The 18,862-nt window shown below is 38.1% G+C and overlaps 1 protein-coding gene across 5 annotated transcripts in view; it reads left to right on the forward strand.

The window, feature by feature from the left end:
* The window catches only part of GRM5 (glutamate metabotropic receptor 5), a 517,742-nt gene that overhangs the window by 192,583 nt on the left and 306,297 nt on the right, over positions 1-18,862 (forward strand). The window lies entirely within an intron of this gene.

An 18,862-nucleotide genomic window follows, 5' to 3' on the forward strand; every position in this document is an offset into this window, starting at 1 on the left:
CACCTTTCAAACTTTATGCTGTTGCTTCTGAAATTGATTCTGAGAATGGCTATGCAAGCTTATTTTATAAGACAGAATCTTAGAATTTGGGGCTGGAACGTGAGGAATTGCTTCTAGAACTAATTGTAAAAGCGTTCGTAATTTGGCTCATTATTTTATATTGCAAAAGTGTTATCACATTGCCTGGTCACTCACATTGTTACCAGACCAGTTTCTAAAAGATTAACTTCTGCAGGGACTGACTTTCATTATCTGGATAATGCACTTGATTGGCACAGCTCAGCTCATTTCCTCCTGATCCTGTTGAATCAGTGTATTAGTTAGGGTTCTGCAAAGAAATAGAAACAATAATGTATGTCTATGGAGAGAGATACCCAGGAGAGTCAGTGTTACAGCTCTGGTCTGAAAGCTGGCAGGCTTGAGACCCAAGAAAAGCCAATGTTCCAGGTCAAGTCTGAAGGCCAGAAAAGACTAATATCCCAACACAAGCAAGTCATGAAGGAGTTCCCTCTTACTCAGCCTTTTTCAGGTCTTCAATTGATTGGACAAGACCCACCCAATTTAGGAAGAATAAACGTCATTACTCAGTCTACCCATACTAATGTTAATCTCATCCAGACACACCCTCATAGACAGAATAATGTTTGGCTAAATGTTTTGGCACCCTGTGGCCCAATCAAGATGTCACATAAAATTAACCATCACGGTCCAAGTCAACACCATAGTTTTAACAGGTGAATGCAGCTCACCATTTCATACCTTTAAAAAGTTATCATGTTATCACATATCTTTTCTCAATAGGTAGCCAACTGAAAGAACAGAGAAAACCTTCAGAACCATTGCATCTTTCTCAGTATTACTGTCCAAAATAAAAAGCCAACTCACTTGTTATTAACTTTTGCTGGCTCATTATAGAAAACATGCTTCCTTTATTTTCGAAAATGTGTAACTGACCTTCTGTGATCAGACTTTGCTCCTACTCGGCTACATTTTATGACAGCCAGTTTATGTACCTAATTCTTTTCTGTCTGAGCTGATGGCAATAGATTGATGGGACTGTTTTATATGAGGCCAACCATCCTTCATAAAAATGATATTGAGATTCCTTTCTCATCGATGCCATACATTTTGTCTAAAATCACCCCTAGTTGGCAAGAGTGATGCATCAGTTCATTTCATGTAATCCAAGAACATTCTCACTGCCAATATTCTGAAAGTCCAAAGTGCAGTGTTACCAGTGGGATAAAAAGAACAAGAAAGAAAGACGCTGGCTTTAAACAGTCCTGTTTTTCCTTGGGGTGGGGGGGATGGGGGATAAGGGATTCTGTAGCTCCTATCTGCTGCTTTGCCAACATTAATAAAACAAATCAGCAGCACTTGTTTTTCAGCCATATGTTTTGTCACAAACAAATGTTTTTTGATCACATGTACCCAAGAAAAATAGATTGGTATTTACTGTATTTGCCATTTTCCATCTACATTTTTTGCCAGCAGTATCACAAGGCCAAAATTCAATATTTTGTATATTTAAAATTTTATTCTGTATATGCTGTTTATAAGAAGTTCTTCTCAAATCATTTCATCCATGAAATAATAGATTTATAACCTTTAATTATATTTCCTAATTCTCTCATTTATTGGCCAATAATAATTCCACATTTGCTTGAGCACCAGTTCATCTTTGAGCAATGTTGTTAGAAAACTCCTCCTTTCTCTGAATTTTAAAAATGTCTCTCTGTAGTTTCCACATCTTGGATCATATTATTTTCTTTGCAGGTGACATGTGATACTCTTTACAATATTTGGAAACAACATTATGGTCCTTAGTCCCCTTCATCTTCTCATGAAATTCCCACTTCTTCCATTCCTACTTCTTCATAGTGAAAAGGCACTGTGGGTATTAATAAAACCATTTATCAGGACCATTTATAGGATCATTTATCAACTGCTGTGTGCCAATTACTGCACTAACCACTTTACATGCATTGTTTCATTTAATTATTCATTTGACAAATATTGAGTGGCTAGTTTCTGTTAAGATGCTTGGAATACATCAGTGAACAAAATAGACAGTAATCACTACCCTTATGGACCTTACAAATGATAAGTTAGATAGAAGGAAATAAGTGCTGTGAAAAAAATCTGAGAACAACTTGCATGATGAGTACTATTATCATCTCCATATTATAGACAAGGACTCTTAAGACTCAATAAATGCTGAGAAATAATAATATGATATATAGACGTATGCCATGAAGGCAAAATTTAAAATGTCTATATAAGTCTAGAGACGGAGCAGTTAGCACTATGTTCTGCTGCTTCTTAGTAAGTTTAAAATATTCCTGTTCGTAAAAGTGGAGGTCTAGGACACTGAGCAGAAAAGCAGAACTTAATAGTTGTAAGAGAATTTAGAACATCTATTCACTCTCATTTTACAAGTGAGGAAACTGATACCACAAACATTTGAATGACATGGTCAAGGTCACACAAAAGCCCAATTACCATGACTCAGAATCTTGTGCTTTTCTCTACTAACCTGTCTCCTATAGAATAGAAACAGGGGAGAAGTTATAATCTGACAGCAAATCCCTGGTTCTTCGTAGATCCTCGGTGGAGAAAAAGAAAACTATCCTAGATAACTGCAATTGAAGTTAGCATTTTTATATTAATGTTCCCTCCTAAAAACTCTTATTCAACTCACCCTATACTCCTCCTAGAACTTTAAGAAAATTTTGTTTGCATATACTCCCCCAATCTCTCTTTATGTTCCTTCCTTCCCCTACCCCCAACACAAACTTGGGTGGGTAGTTCCTATAAACTGCAAGTCAAAGCTAAGAGAAAGACTCTATATTCAGAACTTCCTAGAGGTTTCCACATTTAACAGCTATAGTTACTTAAAAATCTATCCAGCTGCCTTGGGACAGGCATGTTTAATAGGTCATTCAACTAAAATGTTAGGCAGGTCTAAGAACTCTGCTGCCAAGGCAACCTCATCTATCAACATATCTCACCATCTGTGTTGCACATCTGTAGAATGTTAGAGTGACATAGACCTGGCCACTGGGTCTTCTTATTTGAACTCTGGTTAATCTGTTGTCTTACTGCCAATAAAAATGTCCTCTCCAGGTCCCGGAAATAGTCTTGCTAAACACTTTAGCCCTGGCAGCAGGATGAGATCAATAATCTGAATGGTAATGACATTTCTAAAGGGGCTTATTTTTCCAGAATGGATACGGTGTTTTAGATCTTGACTTGGGAAAATATTATTTGAGATGTATTATTTACAAGTTGTAAGCCTAAATATTAATGTGGAAACAAGGACCAACTTTTAGCAAATTAACAATGTAAAGATTGTTTTATCTTATCTATGATTAACTAAAACTATTTAGCTATTTGAATTAAGAATTTCTGTCCTTTAATGTTATGTAGGTTACCAGGAGGCAAGAAAAAATGTACTTAAATTTCAAAACTAATTGGGAATTATTACCAGTGTTTCTTTTCTTTATCCAGAGGTTACTGATTTCAAGCTACTTTTTTTTTTAGCTTTTAAAATGTTTTCTTAAATTGAAGTATAGTTGATTTCAAATGTTGTATTAATTTCTGCTGTAGAGCAAAGTTATTCAGTTATACATATATATATATATATATATATGTACTTTTTTCATATTCTTTTCCTTTATGGTTTAATCTCAGGATATAGAATATAGTTCCCTGTGCTACAAAGTAAGACCTTGTTGTTTATCCATTCTACATATACTAGTTTGCATCTGCTAACCCCAAACTCCCATTCCATCCCTCTCCCACCCCCCCTTACCCTTGACAACCATGAATCTGTTCTCTATGTCTGCGAGTCTGTTTCTGTTTCGTAGATAAGTTGATTTGTGTCATATTTTAGATTCCACATGTAAGTGATATCATATGGTTTTCGTCTTTCTTTTTCTGACTTACTTTGCTTAGTATGATAATCTCTAGGTCCATCCATGTTGCTGCAAATGGCATTATTTCTTTCTTTTTTATGGCTGAGTAATATTCCATTGTATTGATATATATGTACCACATCTTCTTGAACCATTCATCTGTTGATAGACATTTAGGTTGTTTTGTTTTGTCTTGGCTATTGTGAATAGTACTGCTGTGAGCATAGGGATGCATGTATCTTTTTGAATTATAGTTTTGTCTGGACATATGCCCAGGAGTGCGATTGCTGGATCATATGGCAACTCTATTTTTAATTTTCTGAGGAACCTCCATATAGTTAGCCATAGTTGCTGTACTATTCCACCCCTCTAGTTGGTCACAAAGCACCAAGCTGAGCTCCCTGTGCTATGCAGCTGCTTCCCATTAGCTATCTGTTTTACATTTGGTAGTGTATATATGTCAATGCTACTCTCTCACTTCGTCCCAGCTTACCCTTACCCCTCCCTGTGTCGTGAAGTCTGTTCTCTATGTCTGCGTCTTTATTCCTGTCCTGTCCCTAGGTTCATTAGAACCATTTTTTTTTTTTAGATTACATACATATATGTTAGCATATGGTATTTGTTTTTATCTTTGTGACTTATTTCACTCTGTATGACAGACTCTAGGTCCATCTACCTCACTACACATAACTCAATTTCGTTTCTTTTTATGGCTGAGTAATATTCCATTGTATATATGTGCCACATCTTCTTTATCCATACATCTGTCGATGGACATTTAGGTTGCTTCCATGTCCTGGCTATTGTAAATAGTGCTGCAGTGAACATTGTAGTACATGTCTCTTTTTGAATTATGGTTTTCTCAGGGTATATGCCCAGTAGTGGGATTGCTGGGTCATATGGTAGTTCTATTTTTAGTTTTTTAGAGAACCTCTATACTGTTCTCCATAGTGGCTGTATCAATTTACATTCCCACCAACAGTGCAAGAGGGTTCCCTTTTCTCCACACCCTCTCCAGCATTTACTGTTTGTAGATTTTTTGATGATGGCCATACTGACAGGTGTGAGGTGATACCTCACTGTGGTTTTGATTTGCATTTCTCTAATGATTAGTGATGTTGAGCATCCTTTCATGTGTTTTTTGGCAATCTGTATGTCTTCTTTGGAGAAATGTCTATTTAGGTCTTCCGCCCATTTTTGGATTGGGTTGTTTGTTTTTTTTGATATTGAGCTGCATGAGCTGCTTGTATATTTTGGAGATTAATCTTTTGTCAGTTGTTCCATTTGCCAATATTTTCTCCCATTCTGAGGGTTGTCTTTTCGTCTTGTTTATGATTTCCTTTGCTGTGCAAAAGCTTTTAAGTTTCATTAGGTCCCATTTGTTAATTTTTGGGTTTTTTTCCATTTCTCTGGAGGTGGGTCAAAAAGGATCTTGCTGTGATTTATGTCATAGAGTGTTCTGCCTTTGTTTTCCTCTAAGAGTTTTATAGTGTCTGGCCTTACATTTAGGTCTTTAATCCATTTTGAGTTTATTTTTGTGTATGCTGTTAGGAAGTGTTCTATTTTCATTTTTTTACATGTAGCTGTCCAGTTTTCCCAGCACCACTTATTGAAGAGGCTGTCTTTTCCCATTGTATATTCTTGCCTGTTTTGTCAATGATAACGTAACCATATGTGCATGGATTTATCTCTGGGCTTTTGATCCTGTTCCATTGATCTATATTTCTGTTTTTGTGCCAGTACCATACTGTCTTCATTCCTGTAGCTTTGTAGTATAGTCTGACATCAGGGACCTGATTCCTACAGCTCCATTTTATTTTCTCAAGATTGCTTTGGCTATTTGGGGTCTTTTGTGTTTCCATACAAATTGTGAAAATTTTTGTTCTAGTTCTGTGAAAAATGCCAGTGGTAGTTTGATAGGGATTGCACTGAATCTATGGATTGCTTTGGGTAGTAGAGTCATTTTCACAATGTTGATTCTTCCAATCCAAGAACATGGTATATCTCTCCATGTGTTGGTATCATCTTTAATTTCTTTCATCAGTGTCCTATAGTTTTCTGCATACAGGTCTTTTGTCTCCTTAGGTAGGTTTATTCCTGGGTATTTTATTCTTTTTGTTGCAATGGTAAATGGGAGTGTTTCCTTAATTTGTCTTTCAGATTTTTCATCGTTAGTGTATAGGAATGCAAGAAATTTCTGTGCATTAATTTTGTATCCTGCTACTTTACCAAATTCATTGATTAGCTCTAGGAGTTTTCTGGTAGCATCTTTAGGATTCTCTATGTATAGTATCCTGTCAACTGCAAACAGTGACAGTTTTACTGCTTCTTTTCTGATTTGGATTCCTTTTATTTATCTTTCTTCTCTGATGGTCGTGGCTAAAACTTCCAAAACTATGTTGAGTAATAGTGGTGAGAGTGGGCAACCTTGTCTTGTTTCTGATCTTAGAGGAAATGGTTTCAGTTTTTCACCATTGAGAATGATGTTGGCTATGGGTTTATCATATATGGCCTTTATTATGTTGAGGTAGGTTCCCTCTCTGCCTACTTTCTGGAGAGTTTTTATTATAAATGGGTGTTGAATTTTCTCGAAAGCTTTTTCTACATCATTGAGATTATCATATGGTTTTTATCCTTCAATTTGTTAATAAGGTGTATCACATTGATTGATTTGCATATATTGAAGAATCCTTGCATTCCTGGGATGAAACCCACTTGATCATGGTGTATGATCCTTTTAATGTGCTCTTGGATTCTGTTTGCTAGTGTTTTGTTGAGGAGTTTTGCATCTATGTTCATCAGTGATATTGGCCCATAGTTTTCTATTTTTGTAACATCTTTGTCTGGTTTTGGTATCAGGGTGATGGTGGCTTTGTAGAATGAGCTTGGGAGTGTATCTCTGTCTGCTACATTTGGAAGAGTTTGAGAAGGATAGGTATTAGTCTTCTCTAAATGTTTGATAGAATTTGCCTATGAAGTCATCTGGCCCTGGGCTTTTGTTTGTTGCAAGATTTTTAATCACAGTTTCAATTTCAGTGCTTGTGATTGGTCTGCTCATATTTTCTGTTTCTTCCTGGTTCAGTCTTGGCAGGTTGTACTTTTCCAAGAATTTGTCCATTTCTTCCAGATTGTCCATTTTATTGGCATATAGTTGCTCGTAGTAGTCTCTCATGATCCTTTATATTTCTGCGGTGTCAGTTGTTACTTCTACTTTTTCACTTGTAATTCTGTTGATTTGAGTCTTCTCCCTTTTTTTCTTGATGAGTCTGGCTAATGGTTTATCAGTTTTGTTTATCTTCTCAAAGAACCAGTTTATAGTTTTATTGATCTTTGCTGTCATTTCCTTCATTTCTTTTTTATTTATTTCTTATCTGATCTTTATGATTTCTTTCCTTCTGCTAACTTTGGGGTTTTCTGTTCTTCTTTCTCTAATTGCTTTAGGTGTAAGGTTAGGTTGTTTATTTGAGTTGTTTCTTAAGGTAGGATTGTATTGCTATAAACTTCCCTCTTAGAACTGCTTTTGCTGCATCCCATAGGTTTGGGTGGACGTGTTTTCATTGTCATTTGTTTCTAGGTAGTTCTTGATTTCCTCTTTGATTTCTTCAGTGATCTCTTGGTTACTTAGTAGTGTATTGTGTAGCATCCACGTGTTTGTATATTTTACAGTTTTTTTCCTATAATTGATATCTAGTTTCATAGCGTTGTGGTCGGAAAAGATACTTGATATGATTTCAATTTTCTTAAATTTACCAAGGCTTGTTTTGTGACTTAAGATATGACCTATCCTGGAGAATGTTCCATGAACACTTGAGAAGAAGGTGTATTCTGTTGTTTTTGGATAGAATGTCCTATAAATATCAATTAAGTGCATCTGGTCTAATGTGTCATTTAAAGCTTGTGTTTCCTTATTTATTTTCATTTTCGATGACCTGTCCATTGGTGAAAGGGGGGTGTTAAAGTCCCCTACTATTATTGTGTTACTGTTGATTTCCCCTTTTTTGGCTGTTAGCATTTGCCTTATGTATTGAGGTGCTCCTATGTTGGGTGCATAGATATTTACAACTGTTATATCTTCTTGTTGGATTGATCCCTTGATCATTACGTAGTGTCCTTCTTTGTCTCTTATAATAGTCTTTATTTTAAAGTCTATTTTGTCTGATATGAGTATTGCTCCTCCAGCTTTCTTTTGATTTCCATTTACATGGAATATCTTTTTCCATCCCCTCACTTTCAGTCTGTATGTGTCCCTAGGTCTGAAGTGGGTCTCTTGTAGACAGCATATATAGGGGTCTTGTTTTTGTATGCATTCAGCCAGTCTGTGTCTTTTGGTTGGTGCATTTAATCCATTTACATTTAAGGTAATTATTGATACGTATGTTCCTATTACCATTTTCTTAATTGTTTTGGGTTTATTATTGTAGGTCTTTTCCTTCTCTTGTGTTTCCTGCCTAGAGAAGTTCCTTTAGCATTTGTGGTAAAGCTGGTTTGGTGGTACTGAATTCTCTTAACTTTTGCTGGTCTGTAAAGGCTTTAATTTCTCCATCAAATCTGAATGAGATCCGTGCTGTGTAGAGTAATCGTGTTTGTAGGCTTTTCCCTTTCATCTCTTTAAATATGTCCTGCCACTCCGTTCTGTCTTGTAGAGTTTCTGCTGAAAGATCAGCTGTTAACCTTATGGGCAATCCCTTGTATGTTATTTGTTGTTTTTCCCTTGCTGCTTTTAATATTTTTTCTTTATTTAATTTTTGCTAGTTTGAGTAATATTGTCTTGGATTTATCCTGTATAGGACTCTCTGCACTTCCTGGATATGATTGACTATTGCCTTTCCCATATTAGGGAAGTTTTCAACTATAATCTCTTCAAATATTTTCTCTGACCCTTTCTTTTTCTCTTCTTCTTCTGGGACCCCTATAATTCAAATGCTGGTGCATGTAATGTTGTACCAGAAGTCTCTGAGACTGTCCTCAATTCTTTTCATTCTTTTTCCTTTATTCTGCTCTGCAGTAGTTATTTCCACTATTTTATCTTCCAGGTCACTTACCTGTTCTTCTGCCTCAGTTATTCTGCTATTGATTCCTTCTAGAGGATTTTTAATTTCAGTTTTTGTGTTGTTCATCACTGTTTGTTTGCTCTTTAGTTCTTCTAGGTCCTTTTTAAACGTTTCTTGTTTTTTCTCCATTCTATTTCCAAGATTTTGGATCATCTTTATTATCATTACTCTTAATTCTTTTTCAGACAGACTGCCTATTTCCTCTTCATTTGTTTGGTTTGGTGGGCTTTTACCTTGCTCTTTCATCTGCTGCATATTTCTCTGTCTTCTCATTTTGTTTAACTTACTGTTTTTGGGGTCTCCTTTTCGCAGGTTGCAGGTTCGTAGTTCCCTTTGTTTTTAGTCTGGTCCCAGAGGGTGAGGTTGATTCAGTGGCTTGTGTAGGCTTACTGGTGGAGGTGACTGGTGGCTGTGTCCTAGTTGGTGAGGCTGGATCTTGTCCTTCTGGTGGGCAGGGCCGTGTCCAGTGGTGTGTTTTGGGGTGTCTGTGAACTTAGTATGACTTTAGGCAGCCTCTTTGCTAATGGATATGGTTGTGTTCCTGTCTTGCTAGTTGTTTGGCATGGGGCATCCAGTATTGGAACTTCTGGCCGTTGGGTGGAGCTGGGTCTTAGTGTTGAGGCGGAGATCTCTGGGAGAGCTCTTGCTGATTGATATTACGTGGGGCTGAGAGGTCTCTGCTGGTGGTCCAAAGTCCTGGACTTGGCTCTCCCACCTCGGAGGCTCAAGCCTGACACCTGGCTGGAGCACCAAGAGCCTGCCAGCGAGCCGGCTCAGAAGCAAAGAAAGAAAAAAAGGAAAAAAAACAAAAACAAAAACAGATAGAACCCCAAACCAAATGGTAAAAGCAAATATAAACAGACAAAAGCACACAAAGAAACACACACACTCATAAAAAGTAAAGAAACAACCAATAACAACAAGAAAACGAACAGTGAGAACCCTAGGACAAATGGTAAAAGCAAACCTAAACAGATAAAATCACACAAAGAAACATACACATACACACTCACAAAAAGAGAAAAAAGAAAAAAATATATATAAATAAAAATTTTTTAAATAAAATTTTTAAAAAAGGGACCAACCAAACCAATAAACAAATCCACCAGTGATAACAAACACTAAAAACTAAACTAAGATAAAGAGAAAAACCAGAAACAAATAGATGCAGAAGGCAAACTGCAAGTCTACAGTTTCTCCCAAAGTCCACTGCCTCAATTTTGGGAATATTCATTGTCTATTCAGGTATTCCATAGATGCAGGGTTCATCAAGTTGATTGTGGGGATGTAATCTGCTGCTCCTGAGGCTGCATGGAGAAATTTCCCTTTCTCTTCTTTTCTCGCACAGTTCCTGGGGTTCAGCTTTGGTTTTGGCCCCGCCTCTGCATGTAGGCCGCGCTCAGGTATCTGTTCCCTGCCCAGACAGGAGGGGGATAAAGCAGTGGCTGATTAGGTCTCTCTTGCTCACTCAGGCTGGGGAGAGGGAGGGGTACGGTAGTCATAAGTGACATGTAGGCCGAGCCTGTGGTGGCAGAGGCCGGCGTGATGTTGCAACAGCCTGAGGCCACTGTGTGTTCTCCCGGGGAAGTTGTCACTGGATCTCAGGACCCTGGCAATGGCAGGGTGCACAGGCTCCGGGGTGTGTGTGGGTAGTGACCTGCGCTTGCACGCAGGATTCTTGGTGGCAGCGGTGGCAGCGTTAGCGTTACATGCCCATCTCTGGGGTCCGAGCGGATAGCTGAGGCTCACACCCATCTCTGGAGCTCATTTAGGTGGTGCTCTGCCTTCTGTGGGTGCACAGAGCAGGAATCCCCTCTCCTCGCGCATCCAGAAACAATGGTCTCTTGCATCTTAGGCAGGTCCAGATTTTTTCCTGAACTCCCTCCTGGCTAGCTGTGGCGCACTAGCTCCCTTAAGGCTGTGTTCACGCTGCCAACCCCAGTCCTCACCCTGGGGTCTGACCTCCATAGCCCGAGCCTCAGCTCCCAGCCCCCACCTGCCCTGGCGGGTGAGCAGACAAGTGTCTCAGGTTGGTGAGTGCTGGTCAGCACTGATCCTCTGTGTGGGAATCTCTCTGCTTTGCCCTCTGCACCCCTGTTGCTGTGCTCTCCTCCATGGCTCTGAAGCTTCGCCTCTGCCCACCCCCTGTCCCTGCCAGCGAAGGGGCTCCCTAGAGTGTGGAAACTTTTCCTCCTTCACAGCTCCCTCCCAGAGGTGCAGGTCCCGTCCCTATTCTTGTTTTGTTTGTTTGTTTTGGGGTTTTTTTTAAATTATTTATTTATTTTTGGCTGTGTTGGGTCTTCATTGCTGCGCTCGGGCTTTCTCTAGTTGCGGCGAGCGGGGGCTACTCTTTGTTGCAGTGTGTGTGGGCTTCTCATTGCAGCGGCTTCTCTTGCTGTGGAGCACGGGCTCTAGGCGTGCAGGCTTCAGTAGTTGTGGCACACGGGCTCAGTAGTTGTGGCTCGCAGGCTCTAGAGTGCAGGCTCAGTAGTTGTGGCGCATGGGCTTAGTTGCTCCATGGCATGTGGGATCTTCCCGGACCAGGGCTCAAACCTGTGTCCTCTGGATTGGCAGGCAGATTCTTAACCACTGCGCCACCAGGGAAGCCCCCTGTCCCTATTCTTTTGTCTCTGTTTTTTCTTTTGCCCTACCCAGGTACGTGGGGATTTTCTTGCCTTTTGGGAAGTCTGAGGTCTTCTGCCAGCATTCAGTAGATGCTCTGTAGGAGTTGTTCCACATGTAGGTGTATTTTTGATGTATTTGTGGGGAGGAAGGTGATCTCCACATCTTACTCCTCCGCCATCTTGAAGGTCTCCCATTCAATGTAATTTAATTGTAATGTGAAAAAAAAGTTGTTTTTTGTAAGATATTTATAATTTATTTACAATTCCCCCCAGTCCAGATTCAGTGTACCAGTCAGGGGTCATTTTTATCAAAGGCAGTAATGCTGGGAAACAGTTGACATTCTACTTTTACCAAGTTGCCAGGAGTACAGTGCTGAACAGTTAGGCAGAAGTTAAATACTCATGCAGAAGGGTTAAAGGCGTTGGCTAACACTTTACCACAAAATGTATCAGTTTATTCAGCCAGCCCCCATCTCTATGGACCTTTTGGTTGTTTCCAGTCTTTTATTACTATAAATTATGTTGTAATATATAACCACAGGCATGTGCTTTTTCATATTTATAGAGATGAATCATCATGGTAGATTCTTGGAAGTGGGATTGGCTAGATCAAAAGAGAAATGCAGATGTACTTTTGTTAGATAGTGTCAAATTCCCCACCATAAGGGTTGAACAATTTTGTTTTCCCTTCAGTAATATATGGAAAGTAGCTCTTTCCCTTCAGCTTTTCTGACAGGATATGTGTCAAGCTTTTCATTTATGAATCTGATATTTGAAAAATAGTATATCAGGGGAATACAATTTGTATTTATTTTTTTATGCACAAGGTTATACCTTGTTTTCTGATGCTAAAGTACAATTATATACTTCTTTTTAATGAACCATCTATATACATCTTTTGTCCATCTTTTATTAGGTTAAAAAAAAAAGTAATTTTCATTGAGTTCCCATTATGTGTTAGAGGACAAAGAGAGTGGGAAGGAGAGGAGGGGAGCAGGAGAGGAAAGGAGACGATGAGAGGAAAGAGAGAGAGAGGGGGAAATTTAATGTTTTAAGTAATATTGGATGTGTCAAGTTTTAGATGCCTTTAAGTTTGCTAATAATATCCCCATTTTATAGGGGAGAAAATTGAGACTCAAAGTGGTTAAATGACTGGAAAAGATCACACTAGTTTCTTATCCTAGTGGCCATTCTAAGTATCACAAAGAGAGAAGTCTTTTCACAACGTCAATGTTTGTACGTTTATGATAATGTCAATTTAATTTTGATTCAGTTTTGTTTTTGTTGTTTTAGGTTATCCTTTGAAAATTAAATAAACCTAGTAAAATGCCTTAAAATTTGTTGGAAGTTTTGTGATAAATTTGTAATGTAAATAAAGCCAGCCAAACTATGTCCCACTTTGCCTGGAGTTGTTTTACTCCTTATCTTCGAGTTGGGAAGACCAGACTAATTGTATAATGTTCAGTCTATAAACAGCCCGTTCGTTGTTTAGATGCATCTGCCTCAGACCGTATGCAAAACTCTCTAAACCATGTGGGTTGAGCACAGAGAATAAGGAAAGCAGTTGTGAAGAAATTTGGAGAGGAACCTAGGAGACAGTATTTTCAGCCTTGTAGTATTTTGATATTTATTTCATCATTGGAGAAAGCTTTTTTGTGGATATGAGAATATAACAGGTGTGATTTTCCTAAAGATAATCCTAGGATATGGCTTATGGATTAGAAGAGGTGAGATGGATATAGGGGAACCTGTGTCCCTAACAAAAATTATACTGTGATAGACTAAGGCAGTGTGGATGATGAAATGGAGGGCAGACCATGATCTACTTACTAATTAAAATACGATTATTACCTTGTTTGTGATGATGGTATCAGGGTATATATGTATTTCCAAACTCATCAAAATGTATTCACTAAATATGTGCAACTTTTTGTACATTATGTACAACTCAACAAAGTTGAAAAAAGTCTGTAGGAGCTGCTGATGTGTTTATATTAAGGAGTGTAGGGAAGATATCAAGGGTGATTATCTAGATTCTTACATTGTATAACAAAATAGATGATGGTACCTTTATTGAGATGAAGACAATTGGACAAGAACTAGGTATGAGGTAGAGAGCAGATCATGAGTTTGGTTTTAAGTAAGTTGACCTAAGGTGCATTTCGAACATAAAAATAGCCAAGAAAGCAGGAAAAGATGTAAGTCTGGAGCTCAAAAGAGATATATAGGCTGTAAATAAAAATGAGCAAATCATCTGAGTAATTTAGCTTTATTAATGGAAGACATGGCTGTGTAGAATTAAAAGAGGAAGTCTAAGAACTTAGCTTTGAGGGACCTCAAAATTGAATGATTGGAAAAAAGATGAACTTGGCAAAGGAGGTAGAGAAAAAGCAAATTCAGAGATCGGGGAGGAAAACCCAGAGAGTGCTGTGACCAATGGAAGAGCATGTATAAAGAAGAGACCACCATCCAGTGGTTAGGACTCAGCGCTTTCACTGCTGTGGCCCCAGGTTCAGTCCCTGGTCTGGGAACTAAGATTCCACAAGCCATGCAGTGAAAGGAAGGAAGGGAGGGAGGGAGGGAGGAAGGAAGAGAGGAAGAAAGGAAGGAATAAGAGACTACCGTGTCAAATGATTCTAGGAAATCAAGTGCAAATAATTTTGAGAGGGCCTTTTGGATTTATTGCAGTGGAAGTAATTGATGATTTAGCAAGAGTTGGCTGAATGGAGAAATAAAAACGGAGTCAGAACGAAGTGGCTAAGGAGTAGGAAGTAAGAAAATGAACCCAGGGCATATAACCCCTTTGGGGATTATATTATCACTGCTTTGGGAAGTGAAACTAATAAGGAAAGAAGAATGATAAAACTCTATATTGAGAGAAAATGAGGTACAGAGAGGTTTTTAACATAATATTTTAATTATTTTCCAAAAATGTAATTTATGATCATGAAAAATAATTTAAACCATGAACAAAGCTATACAGTAAAAAGCACTTATTTCCACATCTATATCAACACAGGGTACTATTCAATTTTTTGGTGTTTGCTAATGTTATAGGTGAAAATTGGCATTGTAATGTTTAATTTGTAGTTCTTTAATTATGAGTGAGATTGTACATCTTTCATATTTCAATCAATAAGTGATATATATTTATATTTTCTGCAAGCTATCTAATCATGCACTTAGTCGATTTGTTTCTGTATATTTTTCCCTACTGATCTATACAGAAGTGCTTTTATAAATTAAGGAAAGTAGATAATTGACATTTGTAGCAAATATTTTATCTCTTGTCATTTAATTTTACTTTATTTATTGCATTTTGGACAACGCCAAACTTAATTTTTTAGCTATTTTCTTCACATTTTTCTTTTATGATTCTTGGGATTTGTATATTGCATACAGAGGCCAGTCACAGAGGTTTTTGTTTAATTGGTTGTTTAATTTTAGGATCCAGGTAGAATAGGAGGATTTAATAAATGAAGGGGGGGAACAATTTATAGTATAAGTCCCTAAAACTGTGAAAATGAGTGACATTTAAAGCATAGGTGGAAGGAGCAAGTTGAGAAGGTCAACTCCAGAATTGGAACAGAAATAAAAAATTGTGTCGGGGCAAAGGTAGGGTTTAAAATTTTGAAAATAGGAAATACATTTAGTAACTCCCCTTTCTTTGTAAATTTGGAGGCAAGAAGGGAGTGTGTGTGTACATGTGGGTGTTGCTGAGGGCAGTACCAGTGGTCTTAAAAGTTATCAGTTGAGATTAGAGAACCAGGAAAACTATACTGTTAATAAGTGGTTTTATATATCATCTTTATTTTATATTACTCCATCTGTTATAAACAATGGGGAGAGGAAGAAGATTTGGCTATACTGTAATAAAGAAATGTTCTTGAAATAACAGCAAATTTAACATTTGTATGCGTACTGTCACATCAAGTATTGTAATGAATTCTGTCTGTTAGGGTTTTAAAGTTTGATTAAAACAACAGCCTTGATTCCAAATTAAAAACCAACAGGAATGAGTCATGGAGATTAGTGTATCTTAGCTACTTAGAGACCAAGTCTTAGGTCTGTGACCAAATGGACCTCCTAACGCTGCCCTGAAACCTCAGAGTCACAGGCAGGGCTGGACAGTGCAGAACTTTCCTGCTTTAGAAGATGGCCTTAAGAATGACAATAGGAAAACTCTTAGGTTCAGAGCGACAGATGGCTTCGAAAAAGAAGAGGCTGAGTCCCACATGCTCAACTCTTTCTCCAGTCTCCCCAGACAGATGTCAGTCATTCCCCTGAGCCGAAGAGAGGGCGATGGAGGAGAAAAGCTGTGTGTTTTCCTTCCATGCTTTTTTTTCTCCTGGAGAGTGGGACAGCCCTCTGAAGTCCTCCTTTCTGAAATGTGAAGAGTGAGATATATTCTTCTGAAGCAGATAGATAATATTAACTTCACTTTTAGATGAAGACTCTGACTCTCAGAGACATCACTTGTCTCATCAATGTCACCATCTGAAGTTTAAATGAAACCAGTTGCTTTGTAAGGTGCTATGGATCTGACAACGGGAAATGCCCAGAAGGAGAACAGAAGGTCTTGAATATTATTGGACAGAGAAGGATTCCTGTGTGAGAGATGAAACTAACTGATGTCTTCAAAGGCTCTTCCAGTACTTGGGCTTGTGCTTTAGAGGCATCTGCAGCTCAAAGGGGTCTGGTAGATTTAAGGCCGATTGCACTTCTAAAATTTTGTTTAGATGAATTTTTTAAATTATTGGATGGTAATAATAGCTCTTTATGGAGTGCTCTTTGTGTCGCAAGCACTGTTCTAAGTGGTTGGGTTTCATGTATTTATTTATTGACTTTTCGTAACGATCCAATTTGAAAGCTATTGTTATTAACATCATTTTATTGCTGAAGTAACTGAGGGACAGGGAAACGATGAATTTTCTCAAGATCACACAGGCAGGATGTGGCAGAGAGGGCATTGGACGATTGTCTGTATCCTTAATCACTGTGGTAAACTATCTGGATCTTTTATAATCTTCAATCTCAGTATAAATTTGATCTGTATGGTATAAAATATTTTATTTTTCTCCATCTTTATTAAAGAAATAATAGTAATTAAAGGTGATTCTGAAAGAAAGATTTCTTTTTTTAAGTAAGATAAATAAAGCCTGGAGCAATCTAACCTTCTGTAAACTGGAAAACTTCAGTGATTAGATGGACTATTCAATCTGCATTACTATTTTTCCATGCACAACTTATTAGGAAAACACTCTGGTAAAATTTAGCTTTCAGGAAAGAGAAAAGTTTAAAGTTGTTTGTAAGAATGATCAAACATCTATGAAGAAACAAAGGCAAACATAAAATGTTATTCTGTGGTGAAACCGGGTGAAATTCATTTGTTCTTCCACTGTTTTCCAGAAGACTAATCTGCTTTGGTAGAGTGTCTTGTGTACATGTTTCTTTTAGTTGGAGGACACTGATATATCATTCTAAAGCAGTGGCTGGCAAACTAAGGCCCATGGGTCAAATCATATTTTTGTAAATAAAGTTTTATTGCAAAACTGCCACACTCATTTACACAATGTCTTTGGCTGTTTTGGGGCTACAATAGTACAGTTGAGTAATTGTAACAGAGACTGTATGTGTCATAAAGCCTAAAATATTTACTGTCTGGCCCTTTGCAAAAAACGTTTATTGACCCTTGATCTAGAGGTTTTTTTTTTCATCTATGAATCTGGCTCTCCTTACTTACACAACTCATCAGGACTTAGGCTTTGAATATTTATTCAGCAGTACTCATGATGTGCACATAATTTCCACTTTCTTTTCAATTCTTCTTGAGGTTTAAAGGTGCCTACTGGGACTTCCCTGGCGGTCCAGTGGTTAAGACTCTGCACTTCCACCGCAGGGGTCAGGGGTTCGATCCCTGGTCGGGGAATGAAGACCCCACAGGCCGCGCGGCGCGGCCATAAATAAATAAATAAAATTTTAAAATTAAAAAAAAATAAAGGCCCCTGCTGGGTCATGGGATCAGATAATTCTAGGAGTATTGGTCGAGTCAGGGGTACAGGTCTGAGTTCTGTGTTTAACAGTGGAGAGGAGACCTCGAACAAAGGAGCTTTTTTTGATTGAGCATCCTGAAACATAATGTCCAAAGCAATTGGAACATACGCTGCACTGGAAATACCTCCTTTGAATACCTATTCAATCCTGAGTGATTTAATTTTATCTAAAATAAAAGAATGTGCTAAATTTAATAAGGAATGTACTATTTAGGTATAAATGTTAGTCTTTGTAATAAAGTTATTCTTAGTCCTCTCATTTGCTGACATGGAGTGATTGATGACATGGATTAAAAATTCATCCTTCTGCCTCTATCCATCTTCCCCATTTTCCCAAGAGTTATTTTTCTCAGAAACAAATTTAATTCTGTAATCCTCCTGCATAATCATCTTAGTTGACTCCCCTTTTCTTTCATATTCAAATCCCTAATTTGGCATCCATGGCCCTTTAAAATATGGCCCAATCTGCCAGTTATTACCCATTGTACTCGGAGATGATATTAAAATATTTAACAGTTAGTAAGACATGGGTCCAATTAGAACAGGTGAAAATCATGAGCAGTGGGTAAATCCATGCCGATGCATGTCACCTAAGTATCAAAACTGATACAGATCTATATATCCTTCCCACCACTGCCAAATCTTCACCTCTCCTACATCAAAAGTCTTATAATTCCCCAAACATACCAGGCTGACAGTATCACCTACACTGTCTTCTCCCTGGAATGACCCCCTTGTCTTTTACCAGTGAAACTCAAGTTTATCATGTAAGACATTCCCCAGCAGTTTTGAAGACTTCCTGAACTCTACTGGGACTTCCACTGACCCCTGAAAATCCCTGTGACTTTTCATTTCTAGTTTTCTCTTTTCCTCCTCCTCTTCTCCACTGGCATGTGAGATCCTTGAAGTGTGAGCAAAGGTTTATTGATCTTTGTTCTTCTAGTACCTAATATATTATATATATTTGAGAATGGCTGTGGCTGCAAAGGACAACCATGTGTAGCAGTTATGTAGAGGTAGGAAAAGGTTCTCTCCAACTCCAGTCAGCCTAAGTAAAAGGCAGGTTTCTTGGGCTCTAACAGAGTAGGAAGGCAGAATGAACGCATGCCGCTCTGCAAGGAAGCCAACTGAAAGTGCATAGTAGAGGGCAGAGGTAAATCCCTGGACGCACTTCCTATGATTTTATGAAAGAGTTCCGTTTCAGAGGTTTTAGTACT

Source organism: Eschrichtius robustus, chromosome 11, assembly GCF_028021215.1.
Source record: "Eschrichtius robustus isolate mEscRob2 chromosome 11, mEscRob2.pri, whole genome shotgun sequence".
Taxonomy (NCBI): domain Eukaryota; kingdom Metazoa; phylum Chordata; class Mammalia; order Artiodactyla; family Eschrichtiidae; genus Eschrichtius; species Eschrichtius robustus.